This window comes from Ornithorhynchus anatinus, chromosome X1, assembly GCF_004115215.2.
Source record: "Ornithorhynchus anatinus isolate Pmale09 chromosome X1, mOrnAna1.pri.v4, whole genome shotgun sequence".
NCBI classification, from domain to species: Eukaryota; Metazoa; Chordata; class Mammalia; order Monotremata; family Ornithorhynchidae; genus Ornithorhynchus; species Ornithorhynchus anatinus.
Window position 1 is genome coordinate 47,687,857 of NC_041749.1, and position 20,662 is coordinate 47,708,518.

At 51.4% G+C, this 20,662-nt stretch overlaps 1 pseudogene; it reads left to right on the plus strand.

The window, feature by feature from the left end:
* The first annotated feature begins 6,541 nt into the window (after positions 1-6,541).
* LOC100086388 overlaps positions 6,542-20,662 on the plus strand; it is a 48,182-nt pseudogene continuing 34,061 nt past the window's right edge.

Below are 20,662 nucleotides of genomic sequence, written 5' to 3' on the forward strand. Positions count from 1 at the left end.
CCACTCTTCTTTCTGTCCCTCCAGACTTTGCTCCCTAGATGCCCTGCTTCCAAGCTTGCCCATGCTTAAAATGAAAAACGGGCACTCTTGTCTAATGGTTACCCATCTCACTCCATATGAAGCAAATACTCCTTACCATGGGTTCAAGACTTTCTCTCTGCTTTCTCCACCATAGTTATCAGCTAAAAATAATGATGAAAACAGTATTTATTAACATTTACTTTATGCCAAATGTTGTGATTAATACAATTAAATCAGACACAGTCCTTGTCCCACATGGGACTCACAATTTAAGCAGGAGGGAGCACAGGTGTTCAATTCCCAGATGAAGAAGCTGAGGCACAGGTAAGTTAAGTGACATGCCCAAGATCTCACAGTAGGCAGGTTGCAGAGCTGGAATTCGAACCTGGTCTCCTGACTCCCAGTGCTGCACTTGTTTCATTAGGCCACACTGTTTCTCAGTATCTCTCCATACTCACTACTTTGCTGTGTTGTACTTTCCCAAGTGCCTAGTAGAGTGTCCTGCACATAGTAAGTGCTCAATAAATATGATTGAATGAATGAATGAATGGATGGATGAATGAATGAATACATGAATACCCTGCTAGGTCTTGAATAAACCCTGCTCCCATTTTACCCACCTCCAACAATTATTCACACTGTTTTCAGGGCCTGGAACTTCATTTTTCTCCAAATCTGCTAGATCTCTCCCCATTTTCAAAGCCCTTCTAAAATCCCACCTCCTCCAAGAAGTGACTAATTACCCAACTAATTAACAGCACTCCAAATCTCATCAATCCCTCAACCCCTCTTGCACTTTGTATTCACTTACTTATGCCCATCCTCAGTACTTATATGGGTGTGCACTTTCCATTTTATTTTATTCTGATTTTACTGTCAGTGAATATTTAAGCATTTTTCCCCTCCGTTAGAGTGTAAACTCTTTGTGGGCAGGAAACGGGCCATTTCCTTCCCAAATGCTTAGTGCAGTACATTGCATTCAGTAGATCAAGTGCTTAGTAGAGTGCTCTGCACATAGTAAGCGCTCAATAAATGAATGAATGAATGAATGTTCAATAAATACCCTTTCTATTACTACCGTTACCGGAAGCCCAGTATGGGCTTTGAGAGAAGCTGAGCCTGGCCACCTCTCTGCTGAGAAGTCAGCCTGGGCCTGTACTCTCAAGCTTTATGTTTTTATGCTTTATTTTACCTTAGTTCTCGTTAGTATAATTACTCCGACCTAATGTGTATTGATTCTTTATGGGTATAATACTGTATTAGCGGTGTGCACCATGATGAAACAGACATGCTTGGTGCCCTCGAGGAGTCTACATTCAAAAACAAACTCTACCAAGAAAAGTTGTTTCTGGATCTATAAGAACAAAAATAGAAATGAATCAGAGTATATAGTAAAGTCAATTTGCCTCTAACATTGCTTTCTTGCAGAATCCTGCATTGTAGAACAGATGTGTCTTGTTGGAAAAATGTTTCTTAATTTTGTGGTGGCAGAGTGCATAGGAAAAGAAGTATTGTGAAAGGACTTACTGCATTTTGTTGCATGAAGTTTCCCTCTCCTTCCCTAGAGTCAGCCTCAAACCATCAATCAATCAATCGATCGTTGCTATTTATTGAGCATTTACTGTGTGCAGATCACTGTACTAAGTGCTTGGGAGAGTACAATTCAACAGAGTTTGTAGACATCCTCCATGCCCACAAGAGCTTATAGTCTAGAGGGGGAAACTGACAATAAAACCAAGTCTTAATCCTCTCTCTGATGGAAGCATACAGCCCACTCCTTGCTGAGATCCCTGCCTACAGTTCTACCTTTCTATTGTGAACATCAAAATTTCCTCCTTCATCTGTTGCTCATCCACCCCCGGTCACCTTCACTCAGACTATACCATGACTTTTTACTGTGATTCAGGTCAGATTCCAAATCCTCTCCCTCTGGTTTAAAATTGCTCATCAAATCCCTCCATAGTGGGCTGGAGGGTTGTGCTTGGAATTCTTTTTCTTCAGGTTGAAGAAATAGCGAAGTACCAACTTAGTTTATAGACTGATCTAAGGAGCCATAGGGTCGGGGAGCGGGCGTTGAAATTGCACTACTTCTAAAAGCCAATAAGCTCAAACCTGCAGGACTTATAGTTCTTCCCTTGCTGGATAATCAGATCAGGGACAAAACTAAGAGGGAAACATTCCCAGGCTCTTCTATATAGGCACACAACACTACAGTTTTGAATTTCCCATTGAATGGTTTAATTTTGTCCCGGGCCCTTTCTTACTTACTCTGAAGCCTATAACTCTGCCAGTTTCCAGACCATGGTGTGTTAAGGGCTGCATTGATTGTAGACAAACACGCAGTATCTTGAGGAAACAGAGCTAAGGGACTGAGGGAAAAAGGATCAGAAGAAGGAAAGCTCTACATAAAAAAACTACATTTCCCAAAAGGCCCACATTTCCCGCACTCCAGAGGACCTTGGGACAGGACCTTTTGCAAAATGTTCACCCCTGTTTTTTTTTCCTGTTGATTAAATGGGGAGGTTTTCCCTCTCTTGTGTGCATCAGGAAAAATGCTGGAAAAATGTGCATCAGGAAAGCAGGTATTATGAAAGAGCTGACTGCATTTTGTTGCATGGAATTTCCCTTTCCTTCCTTAGTGTTGGACCCAAACCACTAGTCGATCAATTGATCAGTCGATGGTATTTATTGAGCATTTACTGTGTGCAGTACACTGGACTAAGTGCTTGGGAGACACGTTCCCCACCCACGACAAGTTTACAGTCTAGAGGGGGAGACAGTCATTAGTATAAATAGTTTATAGTTTAATTATTAAAGTGGTCAATAATTATTTTATAATTTTACCAACAAAGTAGTGGGTGAGGACAATAAGGGTTAAAAAAGTAGATAGGACCATTTAAAATGGCATTCACTAGGTGCTTACTGTGTGCTAAATTCTGGGGGAGATACAAAATAATTAAATTGGACACAGGCCCTGCCTGCCATGGGGCTTACAGTCTAAGACCTAGGGAAAGCAAGTATCTTATTGCCATTTTACATTTGAGGAATCTGAGACCCAGAGAAGTTCAGTGATTTATCCAACGTCATACAGTGGGCCAGTGACAGAGCCAGGTCTACTGACTCCCAGTCCCATGTTTCTCCCACTAGAGAGAGTTAGAGGTTTGGAATAGTTGGTGGAGAGTTCATGAAGGAGGTAGAGTAGTGTTGACTAGTAATAGTAATAGTAGAAGCTGGAGTTAAGCACTTAGCATATGCAGAACACTGTACTAAGTCCTTGGAAAAAATAGGTAATTGGGAATTAGACATAATCCCTGCTCCTCAGGGAGAGTAGAAGAGAGGACAGAGTTATAGTTGGTGAGGGTAAATTTAGAAGTGAGAGAAAGTTAGCAGCACAAGTTATCTGCACAAGTCAGGAATGCACCAGGGAAGCAGCGTGGCTCAGTGGAAAGAGCCTGGGTTTCGGAGTCAGAGGTCATGGGTTCGACTTCCGGTTCTGCCACTTGTCAGCTGTGTGACTGTGGGTAAGTCACTTAACTTCTCTGTGCCTCAGTTACCTCATCTGTAAAATGGGGATTAACTGTGAGCCTCACGTGGGACAACCTGATTACCTGATCACCCTGTATCTACCCCAGTGCTTAGAACAGTGCTCTCCACATAGTAAGCGCTTAACAAATACCAACGTTGTTAGGAACAGAAGATGCAGATCCAGGTGTGGGGCACTGCCATGGTTGGGATGAGGGAGGTTAATTCAATTAAGAGGGATGGGTAAAGTGTGTACTTTGGCATCAAGGTAGGGAAGGGTGAGTAGGGAGTCTTAGCAGAGTGAAACACAAACTCAGAAAAATCACTCTGCTCAGAGCCAGAATCCTCTCCATTATAAATCTGCAGTAGGAAAATCATTTTTAATATCATCATTATTTTTGTAAATAAGTGCTTACTATGTATCAAGCACTTTTCTAGGTGCTGGGGTAGATAAAAGGTAATCGGGTCAGACACAGTCCTTGTCCTACTTGGGATTCACAGTCTAAGCAGGAGGAAAGACCGATATTGAATTCCCATTTTAGAGCTAAGGAAACTGAGGCACAGAGAAGGTAAGTGACTTGCCCAAGGTCACACAGCAGGCAAGTGGCAGAGCCAGGATTAGAACCCAGCTCCTCTGACTCCCAGGCCTGTGTTCTTTCCACCAGGCCATGTTGTTCTTCTGGATTGGTCAGTGTCCAGATTCCTTAAATGCTAGGCAGGAATTTTGTCATATTTTACAAATTTATCCACCCTTGCCTCCTCCAGCCCATGTGACCACTGACTTGTTCCCCCTTTAGGTTGAAATCATGCTTCAAGTTTTTTACTGTGACAGACCCCTTTGAAAGACTCATCTCTGCATTTAAGGACAAGTTCATCCAGAACTCTCTATTTGAGCTGTGGAGATTGTCCCCGGCATTATTAAGGAGGAACCAGACAGAGATCAGAGGGCTTCAGTCTGAGGACTTTGTGCGTTATTTAGGGGATCCAAACCACTGGCAGCTGGACTTCCAGTTTGGAGACCGCATCATTCACTGGTTCTCTTACTTAGAGCTTTGCTATCCGTATAAGATTGAGTACAGAGTACCATGAGACTGTGGAAGATGATGCTCTATATATCATGTCCTTTCTATTCCACCCAGTATTACCATGTACAACCAGACCAAGGTGGAGCACTATTTCCTGGGAATGAGCAAAAGAGATATTCACCACCTGTATGTTTGTTTTGAAGGAGACTTTAAATTTTTTAGATTCTGAAAGCCAAATTGTTTGCTCAATTGATCCCTGAGATCTGGGGACCGGATTATCTTTAATAGACCCAGGGGGACCGGCTGCAACACGGAAGCCAGAACTGAAGTTGCCAGAACTGCACTTTTTTTCTAAGGTTCCAGACTGTTCCATCAGCCAGATGGCTTTTGCCAGCCAAGCGTATTCATTACTGACTTTAACATGGATGGAGGAGACACTGAGGGGAGCCCCCTATGCCAAGGTGACAAGAGGCCCATGCCCTCTGCTTGCCTTAGAAAAGAAAAGGAAGAGCAGGGTGTCCAGATGGAGAAGAAAAGTCAGACAATGTAAAAACATCCCCTTTAGTCCATTGGCAGAGGCACCTTTACTCTCTCATCCAATTGAATGAACTGTAGGTAGACTTTGTCTCTTGTGAATCATCTATCAGGGAGGCAATAGGCTGCAGAAGGATTGAGGAGGTGTAACAGGCTGTGAAAACTGGAAGATGAAATGGGACCAAAACTAAGAGATCAAATTATACCGCCATGGAGGTTATCCCCAAAGAGGGGCAGGAGTTGGGCTGGGCATGCTGTGGCTAGGTTAGGGAGGATTTGTTTCACCCCAGATGTTGATTCTATCACAAGGGCATTTTGGGGAAGTTCCTTTCCCAGCAAGCGTGTCTGTGGAATGGTACTCATCATTTCAGTCATTCAATCAGTGGTATTTATTGAGCACTTACCATGTGCACAGCACTGAACTAAACCTTTGGCAGAGTACAGTAGATTTGATAGACACAATCCCTGCCACAACAGGGATTCTGAATCCTGAACCCCCAAAGTCTGTCTTTCTTAGGTTTTTTGGCCCAAGAATTTCCAAATTGACTGTTACTCTATGGCACAGTGAGGATATGCCTTCCAAACAGAGAGAAGGAATGATGTTTTAGGCCTTAGAGGAAAGTTTGGGGCAACATCAATGATAGCGGTAATCAACTCTGGAGCATTATAATCAAGCTCTGCTGGGGGTGGAATTGTCAGTTTGATGCAGAACACACCTCTGACTGGAATAGACCTCTTCTCCAACTGGGGTAGATCACATCTTCAACTGGGGAAGAGCACTTTTCCAATTGAGAAGCAGCCTGACCTAGTGCAAAGAGCATGGGCTTGGGAGTCAGAGGTCATGGGTTCTAATCCAGACTCCTCCACTTATCAGCTGTGTATTTTGGGCAAGTCACTTAATTTCTCTGTGCCGCAGTTACCTCATCCGTAAAATAGGGATTAAGACTGTGAGACCCATGTGGGACAGCCTGATTGTCTTGCATCTACCCTAGCACTTACCACAGTGCTTGGTAAATAGTAAGCGCTTAACAAATGCCATCATCATCATCATCAATTAGGGTAGATCACATCTAGGGCAAAACACTTCTCCAATTGGGGCGGAGTGCTTCTCCCATTGGGGTAGCACCTCTCCTTATGGGCTTTGTCTGGGGCCTTGAGAATGGGGGGGCAGCAGTGCTCTAGAGAGGATGAAAGGCAGGATCTTCATTCTCACAGATGCCCTTCTTCATCCTAGGTGTTGGCCAGAAGGACAACTTATCTTTCCTCCATTTCAATATCAACAATATTGCCTGCCCATTGTATGCAGAGCCCCAACCTGGCTCTCGGGGAACCCACAGAGGGGGACCCACAGAAGGGGTAGAAGCGGAGCTCCCTTGTCTTCAGCTCTGGGAGAAGCAGAGAGCAGGAATTCCTGTTCCTTCCTGGTCTGAATGCCTACGATGCATGAGTTTGATTTCATCAACAATAAAACCCTGCAATTGATTATCAATGTCACCATGATCATCAGCAACATTAATGGAGACCCTGGGCTGACTCAGTCTCACCCCTGACAGATGGGCCAAAAGGGAACGTTTCAGGACTTGCCCCAGCTAAAGAGGGATCCCCTCAAGGAGGTTGCTTCCTGAATACTGAGGTATTAGACAAGCACCCTGACAGATCAACCCCAAAATTGCCAGAGTAGTCCAATGTCTCCTACAGGCAATGCTGCTTTTGTCTCACTGGCCTTGAGGGGTGGCTGAAAGGTAACTTGCATTGTGGAACTGCATACAGTAAAATAGAATACAGTGGGCCAAACCTGATGTGCAGCAGTTCAGAAAAAAGTCAGGTGTCAGATCCTGGGACCGAATCCCAAGGGCATCTTGGGATTCCTCCTGATTGGTAGGAGGAAGAAAGGACGGAGGAAGGACTCCGAGACAGCTGTCGTTAATCGGCCCATCCGTTAATCGGCCCATCCATGGCAGTGGAGGAAGTTCAAGGGCTATTGTGCTTTGTGAAAAAGCAGCAATTACAGTGCCAAGCCTTTTTAGTCCTTAAAGGATGTAACAGTTTGATTATTTTCATCTGACATCTTAGCCGGGTATATGATTCAATGCATTTCAGAACTAATGAGGTGATAGATTACCTCTGTGGATTTCAAATATAATAATGTGGATAATAATGTACGGTGAATTTATGCCTTAAAATTAGAACTAATAAAAATGTAGAATTTCTCTCTAGAAAGACTGTGGGAGAGATGCAAAAGGTTTGTTTCCTTGAGATTCTTGTTGGGAATATATTAAATCCATTTGGGCAAAATATGGCATGCAACTAGCCTCCTTATGTGCCTAATAATAATCCTCTTATTAACCTAACCTTGTCGATATCCTATTACAACCCACCTCTCACATTCTGCTCCTCTAACATAAACCTACTTTCTGTACCTTGATCTCCTCTATCCCAATGCTGACCCCTTACCCATGTCCACCCTCTGTCCACCACTTTCAAAACCCTCCTAAAATCATATCTCCAAGAGATCTTCCCTGATTAAGCCCTTTATTTCCCCTATCAGCCCTCCTCTCTGTGTCAACATAAACTCCCCACAGTGCTTATGTAAATATCTTATAATCTATTTCCCCTATCCATGATCTATTTTAATGTCTGCCTCCCCCTGAACACAATACGTTCCTTCATTCATTCATTCAATAGTATTTATTGAGCGCTTACTATGTGCAGAGCACTGTACTAAGCGCTTGGGATGAACAAGTCGGCAACAGATAGAGACAGTCCCTGCCGTTTGACGGGCTTACAGTCTAATCGGGGGAGACGGACAGACAAGAACAATGGCACTAAACAGCGTCAAGGGGAAGAACATCTCGTAAAAACAATGGCAACTAAATAGAATTGAGGCGATGTACAATTCATTAACAAAATAAATAGGGTAACGAAAATATATACAGTTGAGCGGACAAGTACAGTGCTGTGGGGATGGGAAGGGAGAGGTGGAGGAGCAGAGGGAAAAGGGGAAAATGAGGCTTTAGCTGCAGAGAGGTAAAGGGGGGATGGCAGAGGGAGTAGAGGGGGAAGAGGAGCTCAGTCTGGGAAGGCCTCTTGGAGGAGGTGATTTTTAAGTAAGGTTTTGAAGAGGGAAGAGAATCAGTTTGGCGGAGGTGAGGAGGGAGGGCGTTCCAGGACCGCGGGAGGACGTGACCCAGGGGTCGACGGCGGGATAGGCGAGACCGAGGGACGGCGAGGAGGTGGGCGGCAGAGGAGCGGAGCGTGCGGGGTGGGCGGTAGAAAGAGAGAAGGGAGGAGAGGTAGGAAGGGGCAAGGTGATGGAGAGCCTTGAAGCCTAGAGTGAGGAGTTTTTGTTTGGAGCGGAGGTCAATAGGCAACCACTGGAGTTGTTTAAGAAGGGGAGTGACATGCCCAGATCGTTTCTGCAGGAAGATGAGCCGGGCAGCGGAGTGAAGAATAGACCGGAGCGGGGCGAGAGAGGAGGAAGGGAGGTCAGAGAGAAGGCTGACACAGTAGTCTAGCCGGGATATAACGAGAGCCTGTAGCAGTAAGGTAGCCGTTTGGGTGGAGAGGAAAGGGCGGATCTTGGCGATATTGTAGAGGTGAAACCGGCAGGTCTTGGTAACGGATAGGATGTGTGGGGTGAACGAGAGGGACGAGTCAAGGATGACACCGAGATTGCGGGCCTGCGGGACGGGAAGGATGGTCGTGCCATCCACGGTGATGGAGAAGTCTGGGAGCGGACCGGGCTTGGGAGGGAAGATGAGGAGCTCAGTCTTGCTCATGTTGAGTTTTAGGTGGCGGGCCAACATCCAGGTGGAGACGTCCCGGAGGCAGGAGGAGATGCGAGCCTGAAGGGAGGGGGAGAGGACAGGGGCGGAGATGTAGATCTGCGTGTCATCTGCGTAGAGATGGTAGTCAAAGCCGTGAGAGCGGATGAGTTCACCGAGGGAGTGAGTGTAAATGGAGAACAGAAGAGGGCCAAGAACTGACCCTTGAGGAACTCCAACAGTTAAAGGATGGGAGGGGGAGGAGGCTCCAGCGTAGGAGACCTTGTGAGCAGAGATCATGTTTACCAACTCTGTTGTAATGAACTTTCCCAAATGCTTAGTACAGTGTTCTGTACAAAATAAGGGCTCAATAAATACCGATTGATAGTAATTGTGGTATTTGTTAAGTGCTGACTATGTGTTAACCATCGTTCTAAGTGCTGGAGTAGATACAAGTTAACCAGGTGGGACACAATCCCTGTCCCGTATGGGGCTCAGCATCTCACTAGGAGGGAGAACAGGAACTGAATCTCCATTTTGCCGATGAGGAAACTGAGGTATAGAGACATTAATTTATTTGCCCAAGGTCACACAGCAAACAAGTGACAGAGCTGGGAGTAGAACCAAGGTTCTCTGTCTCCCGAGTCCATGTCTTTCCACTAGGCAATGCTGCTTCCTGAGAAAGGGAAATGTTTTTAGCTTGCTCACTTGCCTACCACTGTCTCCTGCCACCCTGAAACCATTCAGAAAGCTGAGCAGGAGCTGCCCTGAACCTCTCCAGGGCACATCTGTTCCAGCTTCATCACTGCTCGATGCCTTTCTACATGAGGGCAACAATTTCCACTTCCCACTGAACACACTTTACCTGACAACCTCTACCACAGGAAACTGAAGAGAGAGCTAGTGGCTGACTAAGTCCTTACTGGCAGAATCATCCAAACTGCTTTCTCACAGGCTCATCCAGATTAGGCTATGCCTCTGGCTGAGTTAGGAGGGAGATGCCAAGGCTGCTGGGTACCATAGGGTTTGGGCAGAAAGGCAGGTTAGCCTAACTTCTTCTGGGTAAAAGGAACGAGCAACAGTGGAGCAAGGGGCCACAGCTCTAGCTCCAGCTCCAGCTCCAGCCCCAACTCCAGTGTCCACCCAGCCCCAGCCCTAGGCCAAGCCCAAGCCCCAGCTCCAACCCTAGCTCCAGCCCCAGTCCTAGCTCCAGCCACAACCCCAGCCACAGCCAAAGCCCCAGGTCCAGCCTCAGCCCAGCCCCAGCCTGAGGCCCAGTCCCAGGAATAGCCCCAGCTCCATCCTCAGCTGAGGTTCAGTCCCAGCATCAATTCCATCCTCAGGGCAACCCCAACTCCAGCCCTTGCCACCGTCCCAGCTCCAACCTCAGTAGGGGCTGACATTGGGTCAGTGGCTGGATCTGGGGGTGAGGCTAGAACTGGGATCAGGGCTGAGGCTGGAGCGAGGGTTAAGGCTGGTGCTGGGCCTGGGGCTGGGGTTGGGTCTGAGGCTGGAGCTATGGCTGCTTCGGCCTCAGCCTTCACTCCAGCCTCAGACGCAACCACAGCCCCTGTTCCAGCATCAGCCCCCATCCCAGTTTCAGCCTTGCCCCCAGGTCCAGCCACTGTCCAAGCCTTTTCTCTAGCCTCAACCCGAGCTCCAGCCTCAGTCCCAGTCCCAGCCCTGGTTCAGCCTCAGCCACAGCCCCAAATTCAGCTTCAGCCTCAGCTCCAGCCCCAGCTCAATCTTCTGCCTCGGTCCCAGGCCCCTTCTGCCTCAGCCCTGGCCTCAGCTCCACCTTTATCCCCAGCTACAACTTCATGCCTACCACCACCCCCTGCTCCGTCCTCAGTCCTTGCTCCAGTCTCAACTCTCTTCCCAGCTCCAGCCTCAGTCAGCCAGTCAATCATATATATTGAGTACTTCCTGTGTGCAGAGCACTGTATTAAGCACGTGGAGAGTATAATATAACAACAGACACTTTCCCTGCCCACAATAAGCTTACAATCTAGAGGGGGAAACAGATATTAATATAAATGAACAAATTACAGATATGTACATAAGTGCTGCAGGGCTGGGAGGTGGGATGAATAAAGGGAGCAACTCAGGGCAATGCAGAAGGGAGTGGGAGAAGAGGAAAGGAGGGCTTAGTCAGGGAAGGCCTCTTGGAGGAGATGTGCCTTCAATAAGGCTTTGAAGTGGGAGAGAGTAATTGTCTGTTGGATTTGACGAAGGAGAGCATTCCAGGCCAGAGGCAGGATGTGGGCAAGAGCTCAGGAGAGAGATAGATGAGATTGAGGTTCAGTGAGAAGGTTAACATTAGAGGAGCAAAGTGTGAGAGCTGGGTTGTAGTAGGAGAGTAGAGAGGTGAGGTAGGAGGGGGCAAGGTGATTGAGTGCTTTAAAGCTAATGGTGAGGAGTTTCTGTTTGCTCTGCACACAGTAAGCCCTCAATAAATATGATTGATTAAATGAATGAATGTAGAGGTGGATGGGCAACCACTGGAGTTTCTTGAGGAGTGGGGTGACATGTCCTGAAGGGTTTTGTATAAAAATGATCCAGACAGCAGAGTGAAGTATGGACTAGAGTGGGGAGAGACAGGAGGCAGGGAGGTAGGCAAAGAGGCTGATTTAGTAATCAAGGTGGGATAGGATAAGTGATTGTATTAAAGTGGTAGCAGTATGAATGGAGGGGAAAGGGCAGATTTTAGCTATGTTGTGAAGATCAAACCGACAGGATTTAGTGATGGATTGAATGTGTGTTGAATGAGAGAGAGGAGGAGTCAAGGAAAACACAAAGGGTATGGGCTTTTGAGACAGAAAGGATGGTGGTGTTGTCTATAGTGATGGGAAAGTCATGGGACCGACAGGGTTTGGGTGGGAAGATAAGTTCTGTTTTAGATATATGAAGTTTGAGGTGACGGGAGAACATCCTAGTAGAGATGTCTTGAAGGCAGGAGGAAGTGCAAGGCTGCAGAGAGGGAGAGATCAGGGCTGGAGATGTAGATTTAGGTATCATCCTCGCAGAGGTGGTAGTTGAAGCCATAGGAGTGAATGAGTTCTCCAAGGGAGTGGGTGTAGATGGAGAATAGAAGAGGATCCAGAAATGAGAACTGAACCTTGAGGGACATCCACAGTTAGGGATTGGGAAGCAAAGGAGTAGCCCACAGAGACTGAGAATGAGTGGCCAAAGGAGAACCAGGAGAGGACAGTGTCAGTAAAGCCGAGTTGGATGGTGTTTCCAGCAAAAGGGGGTGGTTGACAGTGTCAAAGGCAGCTGAGAGGTCAAGGAGGATTAGGATGGAGTAGAGGCCATTGGATTTGACAAGAAAGGATGGCTTCTGTGAAGTGAATGGGAACAGAAGCCAAATTGGAGGGGGTCAAGGAGAGAATTGGAGGAGAGGAATTTGCAACAGTGAGTATAGACAACTAGCTCAAGGTGTTTGGAGAGGAAAGGTAGGGGGGAGATTGGGTGATAACTGGAGGGAGTCATGTGGTCAAGGGAGGGTTTTTTTAGGATAGGGGAGATATGGTCACGATTGAAAGCAGTGCAGAAAAAGCCATTGTAGAGGGAACAGTTGAAGATGGCAGTTATGGAGAGAAAAAGGGAGGGGACAAGTGTTTTGATAAGGTACAAAGGAATGGGGTCCGATGCTCAGGTGGCTCAGTCTAGACAGAGCCTCAACTTCAGCTCCATTTCCAGCTCCAGCTCTAGCTCCAGCTCTGCCCCAGCTCCAGCCCCAGTTCCAACCTCAACCTCAGTCTCAGCACGAGCCCCACCTTCATTCATTCATTCAATAGCATTTATTGAGCGCTTACTATGTGCAGAGCACTGTACTAAGCACTTGGAATGAACAAGTCGGCAACAGATAGAGACAGTCCCTGCCGTTTGACGGGCTTACAGTCTAATCGGGGGAGACAGACAGACACCCAGACCCAGCTCCAGCCTGAGCCCCAGGGCCAGCCTCAACACCAGCCTCAGCCCCAGCTCCAGCCTAGCCCCAGCCTCAGCTCGGCTCCATTTCCAGCTTCAGCTCTAGCTCCAGCTCTAGGCCAGCTCCAGCCCCAGCCCCAGGCCCAGCCCCAGGCCCAGCCCCAGCCCCAGCCCCAGCCCCAGCTACAACTCCAGCCTCAGCTTCAGCCTCAGCCCTATATCCAGGGTCATTCCTAGCTCCAGCTCCATCCCCAGCCCAGCACCAGCCTCAGTCCCAGCTTGACCTAAGTCTGGGAATTGGGCTACTCCTGGACCTCATGCTGAGGTTGGGCTGAGGCTTCAGCTGGGGTTGATGCTGATGATGCGGTGCTGAGGCTGGGGCTGTCCTTGGGGCTAGGGCTCAAGATGGAGCTGGGGCTGGGGTGAAGCTGAGGTTGGAGAAGAAACTTAGGCTGGGTATGGGAATGGGGCTAATCTGAGACTGGACCTGGGGCTGGGGCTAAGGTTTGAGTAGGAGCTGGAGCTGAGGGTGGGCCTGGGGCTGGGGATGGGCTGAGGGAGTGGCCGGAGCTAGAGCTTGGGATGGGGCTGGAGCTGGTCCAAGGGGTTGGGCTGGAACTGGAGCTGGGACTGAAACAGTCTGGAACAGGAGCTGAGGCTGAGACTGGAGCTGCAGCTGGGGCTGTGGCTGGGGCTGAGCTAAAGCTGACAATGGGGCTAGGGCTGTAGATGGGCCTGGGGCTTCACTTAGGGTTGGGGCTGAGGCTGTATCTGGGCCTGAGCTGGGGCTAGAGCTGAAGCTGGAGCTGGGGTTGGAACTGGGGCTGGGGTTGAGGCTGAGTTTGGAGCTGGGGCTTGGGCTTGGGCTGGGTCTGGGGCTGGACCTGGGATTGGGGCTGGGGCTATATCTGAGGCTGGAGCTGGGGCTGGGGCTGGGGCTGGGGCTGAGGCTGAGTTTGGAGCTGGGGCTTGGGCTTGGGCTTGGACTGGGTCTGGGGCTGGACCTGGGATTGGGGTTGGGGCTGAACCTGGGATTGGGGTTGGGGCTAGATATGAGGCTGGAGCTGGGGCTGGGATTGGGGCTGGACCTGGACCTGGGATTGGGGTTGGGGCTAGATCTCAGGCTGGAGCTGGGGCTGGGACTGGGGCTGGGGCTGAGGCTGAGTTTGGAGCTGGGGCTTGGGCTTGGGCTGGGGCTGGACCTGAGACTAGAACTGAGCTGCTACTGGGGCTGGGGCTGAGCTGAGGCTGGAGATGGGACTGGGGCTTCAGCTAGGGCTGAGCCTGGAGCTGGAGTTGGGGATGGGGCTGGAGCAGAAGCTGGGGCTTGAGGAGGGGCTATGTCTAGGGTTGGGGTTGGGTCTGAGGCAGGAGTTGAGCTGAGGTTGAGGCTGTGGCTGAGGCTGGGACTGAGGCTGGAGTAGAGGCTGGGGCTGGAGCTGAAACTGGAGCTGGAACTGAGGCTGGGGCTGGGCCTAGAGCTGGGGCTGGAGCTGAGACTGGGCATGGAGCTGAGGGTGAGGCTGGGGATTGGGGCTGGGGCTGAAGCTGGGGTTTGAGGCTGGGGCTGGGGCTGGGGCTGGAGGTGAGACTGAAACTGGAGTGGGGCTGCGTCCCCATCATTCTGAGCACCAGCTGTCTCCAGCTGGAATAATAGTAATAATAATTATGGTACTTGTTAAGCACTAGGTGCCAAGCACTGTTCTAGGCACTGATTAACCAAGTTAATCAGATTGGACACTGTCCCTGTCCCACATGGGGCTCACACTCTCTCCCCAGCTTTTCTGTCCCCAGCCCTTCTCACCCAGCACACACGGCCCTGGCTCTGACCCACTTGGCCCAGCACACACGGGCCTGACCCTCTCTCGTCAACATTCCCAGCCCCGGTCCTCTCTAGCTGGCACCCTTGGCCCTGGCCCTGGCCCTCTCAGTCCAGCACCCTCGGGTCGGGCCTGGACCTCTCTCCCCAGCATTACCGGAACCAGCACCCCTGGCCCAGGACCCAGTCCTCTCAGCCCAGCACCCTGGATCCTGACCTTCTCTGCCCAGAATTCCCAGCCCTGGCCCTCTCCACCCAGCATCCCTGGCCCTGATCCCAGCCCACTTGGCCAAGCACTCCCAAGCCTGGCCCTTTGTCTCCAGCATTTCAGGCCCTGGCCCTTTCTGCCTGGCACCTTGGCTCTGGCCTCTGCTCTCTTGGCAGAGCACCCATGGGCAAGGCCCTCTCTTCCCAGCATTCTGGGCCTGACCCTTTCTACTTGGCCCCTGACCTCTCAGAAGAGCACCCTCAGGCCTGGCCCTCTCTCTTCAGTATTCCTGGACCCAGCCCCCTCCTCTTGGCAACACTGGCCCTGGCCCCAGCCCTCTAAGCCCAGCCCCCCTGGGAGTGTCATTCTCTTCCCAGCATTCCTAGCCCTGAATCCCTCCAACTGGCACCCCTGTGCCTGGCCCCGGAACTCTTGGCCCAGTACCCCCTGACCTGGCTCTGTTTCCCCAGTATTGCCAGTCCAGGTCACCTCTGTCTGGCTCCCCTGGCCCTGGCCCTGACCCTCTTGACCACACATCCCCTGGCCTGGCCTTCTCTTCCCAGTATTTCTGGCCGAGGACCTCTTCATCCGGCACCCCTGGCCCTGGCCCCGGCCCTCTCAGCCCAGCACCCCCTGCCATGGCCCTCTCTTCCCAACATTCTCAGCCCAGGCCTTCTCTACCCAGCACCCCTGGCCCAGGTCCCGACATTCTTGGCCTTGCATCCCTGGAAGTGGCCTTTTCTCCCCAGTATTCCTGGGCAAGGGCCTCTTCATCTGGCACCCCTGGCCTGGCTGCAGCCTGCTTGTCCCAGAACCCCCTACCCTGGCTCTCTCTTCCTAGCATTCCCAAACCAGGCTATCTCCACCCAGAACCCCGAGCCCTGCCCCCCAGCCCTCTTGGCAGAGCATCTTAGGGTCTGGCCCTCTCTTCTCAGCAATCCCAGGCCCAGCCCCCTCCACAAAGCACTTCTGGCCCTAACCCCGGCACATTTGGTCCAGCACCCCCAGCCCTGACCCTTGTTCCCCAGCATTCCCAGCCCTGGCCCTCTCCACCCACCACTCCTGCCCCTGGCCCCTGCTCCCTCAGCCCAGCACCCCAGAGCCTAGCCACACTCTGGCCACATTCTGGGCCCTGGCCCTGGCCCTCAATACCCGGGTCCCCTGGCCTTGGCCCCCAGCACTCTCAACTAAGCACTACTAGCCCTGGCCCTCTCTCTCAAGCATTCTCTGCTCCAGCCCTCTCCACCCATCACCCTGGCCCAGCACCCCTAAGCCTGGCTCTCTGTCCCCAGCATTCCGGGGCCTGGCCCTCTTCACTCAGGACCCCTGGACCCACCCTCAGCCCTCTCAGCCCAATGTGGTCTAGTGGATAAAGCATGGGCCTAGGAGTCAGAAGGACCTGGGTTCTAATCCCAGCTCTGCCACTTGTCTCCTGCGTGACCTTGAGCAAGTTACTTAACTTCTCAGTACCTACCTCAGCTGTAAAATGGGGATTATGAATGTGAGCCCCATGTGGGACATGGACCGTGTCCAACCCTATTTTCTTGTATCCACCCCAGTGCTTAGTACAGTGCCAGGCACATAGTAAGCACCTAACAAATGCCACTATTATTAGTATTATTTTATTATTAACCCCAGCACTGGCCCTCTTTCCCCCACATTCCTGGCCCCAGACCTTTTAACCTTGCACCCTGGCCCTGGTCCCTAACCCTGGCTCACTCTCCCCAGCATTCCAGGCTCAGGCCCACTCCACTCCCCTGGCCCTGGCCCTGACCCTGACCCCCACTCTCTAGGCCCAGCACTACCTGCCCTGGACTTCTCTCCCCAACATTCTTGGCCCTGGCCCTCTCCACATGGAACCCCCAGTCCTGGCTCCGGACCTGTAGGCCCAGCATGCACTTTGCTGGCCCTCTCTCCTCAGCATTCTCATCACCGGCCCTCTCTCCCCAGCATTCACAACTACGACTTTCTCCAACTGGCACATCTGGCCCTGGTCCTGGCCCTCTCTCCCCAGCATTCTCAGAACTGGTCCTCTCCACCTGGCACCCCTGTTCCTGGACCCTGCCTTCATGGCCCAACACCCCCAGATCAGGCCTTCTCTCCCTACCATCCCCAGCCTTGGCCCTCTCCAGCCAGCACCCAGAATTTCTGGGCCTGGTCCTCACTTCCGAGCATTCCCAGATCCAGTCCCTCCACCTGAGACCTCTGACCTCGGGCCTCTCAGCTCAGCAAGCCTAGACTTGGCCCTCTCTTCTCAGCATTACCAGCCATGATCCTCTCCACCCAGCACCCCTAACTCTGGCCCCAACCCTCTCCATCTGGCACTCCCAGCCCTGACTTGATTCTCTCAGTCCAGCACCCACTGCCCAGACCCTCTCTCTCCACCATTCCCAGCCCCAGCCCTCTCCACCCTGCACTTCTGACCTTCGTCCTGGCCCTCACAACCTAGCATCTCCAGGTCTCCCCTCTCTCCCCAGTATTCCCAGCCCTGGCCCTCTCCCTAACCCTCTCGGTCCAGCACCTGGGCCTGGCCCTCTTTCCTCAGCATTCCCGGTCCCGCTCCTCTCCACCGGTCACCCCTAGCCCTGTGCCTAGTCCTTTCAATCTGCTACCCCTACCACTTACCCCAGCCCTCTAGGCCCAGCACCCCTGCCCTAGACCCCTATCCCCAGCATACCCAGACCTAGGCCTCTCCACCAGGCACCCCTGGGTCTAGGCCTCTCTCTCCAGCCTTCCCAGCCACGGCCCCCTCCACCCAATATCCTTGGCCTTGGACCTGTCCCTCTTGGCCCAGTATCCCCAGCCTTGACTCTAGTCTTCTCCAACTGGAAAATCTGACCATGGCCCTGGCTCTCTCAGCCCAGCAACTCGGGCCATGGCCTTCTCCACCCAACACCCCTGGCCCTGACCCCGACCCACTTGTCCCAATATCTCCAGCCCTGACTCTCTCCACCTGGCACCTCTGGCCCTCGCTCTGGCCCTCATGGCCCCAGAACCCCAGGCCTGACCCTGTTTCTCCAGCATTCCCAACCCCAGCCCTCTCGATCCAGCACCTCCTGCCCCAGCCTTCTCATTCATTCATTCAATCATATTTATTGAGTGCTTAGTGTGTGCAGAGGACTGTACTAAGTGCTTGGAAAGTACAATTTGGCAACAGATAGAGAGAATCCCTACCCAGCACGGGCTCACAGTCTAGAAGGGGGAGACAGACGACAAAACAAAACAAGTACACAGGCATCACTACCATCAAAATAAATAGAACCATAGATAAATGCACATCATTAATAAAATAAATAGAACAATAAATATGTACAAATATATACAAGTGCTATGGGGAGGGGAAGGGGGTAGAGCAGAGGAAGGGAGTGGGGCAGTGGGGAGGGGAAGAGGAGCAGAGGGAAAGGGAGGGCTCAGTCTGAGAAGACCTCCTGGAGGTGAGCTCTCAGTAGGGTTTTGAAGAGGGGAGGAGAGGCAACCCTGGCCCTGGCCCTTGCCCAGGTCCTTCCATCCTAGCACCCACTGACCTAGCCCTCTCTTTCCAGCATTCTAATCCCGGTTCCGCCACTTATCAGCTGTGTGACCTTGGGCAAGTTACTTAACTTCTCTGTGCCTCTCTTACCTCATCTATAAAATGGGGATTAAGTCTGTAAGCCCCAAGTGGGACAACCTGATTACCTTGTATCTACCCTGGCACTTAAAACAGTGTTTGGCACATAGTAAGCACTTAACAAATACCATCATTATTATTATTATTACTATTCCCAACCCTGGCCCTCTCCACCTAGCCCTTTCCATCCAGCATGCCTGAGCCTGGCCCTCTGACTCCAGCATTCAAGGCCCTATCCCACTCCACCCAACACCCCTGTCCCTGGCCCTAGCCCTCTTGGCTTGGGTCAGGCCCTCTGATCCCAGCATTTGAGGTCCCAGCCCACTCTATCCTGCATCACTGGACCTGACTCCAGCCCTCTCCACCAGGCACCCCTGATCCTGGTCGGGCCCTCTCTCCCCAGCATTCCAGGCCATGGATATCTCCACTTGGCATTCTTGACCCTGGCCCCGGCCTTTCCCTCTCTTCCCAGGATTCCCGGCCTCAGCCCTCTTGACCAGGCACACCTGGCCCTGGTCCTGGTCCTCTAGGACCAGTACCATAAGGTCTGGGCCTCTCTTTCCAGCATTCCTGGCTTTGGCCCTCTCCACCTGGCACCCCGGCCCTGGACCTGGACCTGGACCTCACAATCCCAGATCCCCAGCCCTGGCCCTCACTCTACAACATTCCTGGTCCCGGCTCTTTCCTTCCAGCATCCCTAGCCCTGGCCATCTTGGCCCGGCACCCCTAGCTTTGGTCCTCTCTCCCCAGAATTCATGGCCCCGGGCCTCTTCAACCACCATCTCTCCCTGGCTCCGGCCTCCTCAGCCCAGCAGCCTCAGCCCTAGCCCTCTCCACTGGGCAATTTGGGCCCTGGCCCTGGTCATCATGGACCAGCAACCCATCCCTGACCTTCTCTCCCCAGCAGCCAAAGCCCCGGCCCTCTTCACTGGGCACCCCTGGTCCTGGCACTAGTCCTCTCTACCTAGTAACCCCAGCCCTGGACCTCTTTCCCCAGCATTCCTGGTCCCAACCCTCTTCAACCAGCACCCCTAGCACTTGCCCCAGTTCTCTTGGCCCAACTCCCCTGGTTCTGGCCCTCTGCACCCAACATGCTTGCCACTGGCCCCAGCCCTCTTGGCCCCCCAGGCCTGTCCCTCTCTTCTCAGCATTCCCAGCATTGGCTCTCTTCACCTATGACCACTGGCCCTCATCCTGACCCTCTTGGCCCAGCACCTACAGCTCTGGCAATAGCTCTGGCAATAGCTCTGGCAATAGAGAAGCAGTGTGGCTTAGTGGAAAGAGCACAGGCTTGGGAATCAGAGGTCGTGGGTTCTAATCCCGACTCTGCCACTTCTCAGCTGTGTGACTTTGGGCAAGTCACTTAACTTCTCTGTGCCTCAGTTATCTCATCTGTAAAATGTAGGAGAAGCAGGGTGGCTCAGTGGAAAGAACACGGGCTTTGGAGTCAGAGGTCATGTGTTCGAATCCAGGCTCTGCCACTTGTCAGCTGTGTGACTGTGGGCAAGTCACTTCACTTCTCTGTGCCTGTTATCTCATCTGTAAAATGAGGATGAAGACTGTGAGCCCCACGTGGGACAACCTGATTCCCCTGTGTCTACCCCAGCGCTTAGAACAGTGCTCTGCACATAGTAAGCGCTTAACAAATACCAACATTAAAATGGGGATCAAGACTGTGAGCCCCAAGTGGGACAACCTGATAACCTTGTATCTATCCCAGCGCTTAGAACAATGCTTGGCACATAATATGCACTTAACAAATACCATCGTTATTATTATTATTACCTCCCTAGCATTTCTGGCCCTGGACCTCTTCAACTGGGAATTCTGTTATATTGTATTCTCCCAAGTGCTCTACATACAGTAAGTGCTCAATAGATATGATCGATCATTTGATTCCAATGGCTACTATGGCCAAGCTGCCACCTCCAGGGCGGTCAGCCCCTCGAGCAGCAGGGCACTGTCAGAGGGCTTTCCCACCCACAGAAACGGGACCACAGAGGACAGAACTTAATCTGCCCAGCGGAGAACCCGGCTCAGCTAGATGTGGAGGAGAAAGCTGGGGAATAAAGGAAAACCTTTCATCTGATGCTGTCTGACTTCCGGAGGGAAGGCATGTGATCTGAATCAGATTTCCCTCCCCTTGCCCCTCAGCTGTGTGTACTGATTGCCCTGTACACCCATGGCTCTCCTATGTACCCACAGCTGATCTGTTTGTCTGCAGCTGTC